The 2421-nt window shown below is 37.3% G+C and overlaps 1 pseudogene; it reads left to right on the top strand.

Moving 5' to 3' along the window:
- Positions 1-535: 535 nt before the first annotated feature.
- LOC105492623 (epsilon-sarcoglycan pseudogene) lies at positions 536-1916 on the top strand (annotated as a pseudogene).
- Positions 1917-2421: the final 505 nt, after the last annotated feature.

The raw sequence follows: 2421 nt of genomic DNA, 5'->3' as shown, positions 1-2421 counted from the left end.
CATTTGCTCTCACGTAATTTAATAGCCATAGATCTTTAATATTTATAGCACATGTTGAAAGCATTTAACATATGTAGTGATCTTCACCAAGTAACTCTATACTCTTCTTGAATACAAAGATGTAAATTTTGTCACCATTTATGCAACCTGCTAAAAATGTTGCTATTAATTCATGTGAATGAGTTTTTCCTCTAAGATTTTAATTAAAACACAAATGCTTTGCACACTTCAATCTGCAACATCCTCCACATGCATTTTTTAATACTGACTGATCAGTTGGATAACAGGAGGTTTCTTTGTAAGATGTTTTCTCATACCTGAAAATTTCCACAAAGCAGTAATTTTTGTGTGAAAGCCCATTCAAAAGCTAAATAAGCATCACACTACAAAGTTCTCAGTGGCAATTGTGTTTTCTTTGCACTCCTGTGTACAACAAAATGTGCTCTAATAAGAAAAGAGTAAAACTGGCCAAGCTGCCAGAAAGGGAGGGGAGGGGAGGGGAGAATTGAGGACTACAGGCCTCGTCAGCCCAATAATGAAATTGCCCTGGCGGTGGGATCCTGGAGACCCCTGTGCTTGCATAGGATAAGTTCAGGGGACACGCAGGATGAGCCTGTGGTGGTTGTCACATTCTTGATGACAGTATTCATTATTTTCTCTAAGGTGCACTCTGATCAGAATGCATACCCATCTGTAAGTGTCCTTTTGGTTTATGCTTTGGAACAAGTATTTTAAGGGGAAATTTCCACCTCACCAAAACCTGGTGAGATTAGTGATGATCCCAAAGCATTTAAAACAAATTGAAAGGGTTATTTAGAAAGACCTGGATGGCTCCTCTACATCCAAAGAACACCACATAGTGAGAGAGTCCTTATGACTCTCCGACAATTGAAAATGTGGAGAAACCAACAACTATTGATATAATTGCCTACAATAGGTGCACCTTTGAGACTGCAAGGAATAACTGGATAATATAATGTCAACAGAGGACTTCCTGTTGCCATATCACAAGCAGAAATCTTCATTAAAAATATAAATGTGTAAGAAATATTGGCCAGGAAGGCTCTTGGAAACTTTGTCAAGGTGGAGAAAAATGTGCTGTGGCCAGAGGGACTGAATGCCATAAACATCACGTGGCCCTCGATAGGGGCAGCAGGGTTCTGCTTCCTATTAATGGCCTAAAGGGGGGCGTTTTCGTCAGGATTGGTGCCAATGTCCCATTTTCTTCTTGATTACAAGATGTTGAAAATCCACAGAATTGAGATGCAGTCAAGAAATGGAGCCTGTAATAACATGTGCTAAAACATTTTGTACTCCATTTTACATTGACTAGTGCGAAATTTCATTTGGTTGATAAAACAAAGCAAGTGACCACCTATCCAGAAGTGATTCGTGGAGGGGGAATTCTAGTGATGATGGAGAGTACAAACCCTTTTCAAAATGATTGTCTGAAAAGCAGACAAGTACATGGATTTCTTAATTATACTGGCTGTGTCCTCAGCAATAGCACTGGTCCTCTTTCTAGTACCTCCTTACATCATGCACTGTCGACAGGAAGGAGTAGAAAAGAGAAACATGCAAACACCAGACATTCAACTAGTCCATCACAGTGCTATTCAGAAATTTGCCAAGGAACTTCAAGACACATCCAAGAGTAGAGAGACACCATGGCCCCCATCAACATTTCCTGTGTCTCACTTGTAACTGGTGAAATCTTACCTCCCCTGTACACAGACAACCATGATAGCACTAATATGCCACTGGTGCAAATGCAGAATTTGTGACATCCAATTCAGATTCCTCAACAGCAGAGTACAAGTAAATGTCATCCCTGAAGAAAGAGAACTGACCAAAGCATGAATTTATAATCAGACAATATAGCAATGATATCATATTTCTTTTCACTTCCAATAATGCATGAGCTTTTCTGGTATATAGTGCGTATGTTCATGGTATTAACTGTAGCAGATATTATAATACAATATAACTTACATTTTACTCATGTATTTTTTACTTAAAGCATTATTGACAATTTGGAAAACACTGATGACTTCATATTTGTTACAATTAAAAGTGATCTTTAAAATAAATATTATCAATTAAAAACAGAATGTAGAAATCTATGAGCTAACCAGGTAATTCTAGCTGAGACAACTAGAATTCGAGAGAAAACTGTGTCACAAGTGGGAAAGTCAACATTAATCAAGAACCAGCATCATCAAAATATGTATTATCGAAATCAAAGCTATGTATAACTTTGGATTTCTACAAGAGTTGTTATTCAACGCAGAACGCTTTACCCATTAATTATAATGATAAAAAGTAACTCCTATTCAACCCTAAATCTAAATTATGCCAGAGCTTTCTAGAATAATACAACTACTTCAGAATGTTATTGTGTATTTTAAAATTCTACATTCT

The sequence above is a fragment of the Macaca nemestrina genome, chromosome 11, assembly GCF_043159975.1.
Source record: "Macaca nemestrina isolate mMacNem1 chromosome 11, mMacNem.hap1, whole genome shotgun sequence".
Lineage (NCBI taxonomy): Eukaryota > Metazoa > Chordata > Mammalia > Primates > Cercopithecidae > Macaca > Macaca nemestrina.
Note: the sequence above shows the minus strand (reverse complement) of the source record. Positions and strands in the feature narration are given on the sequence as shown.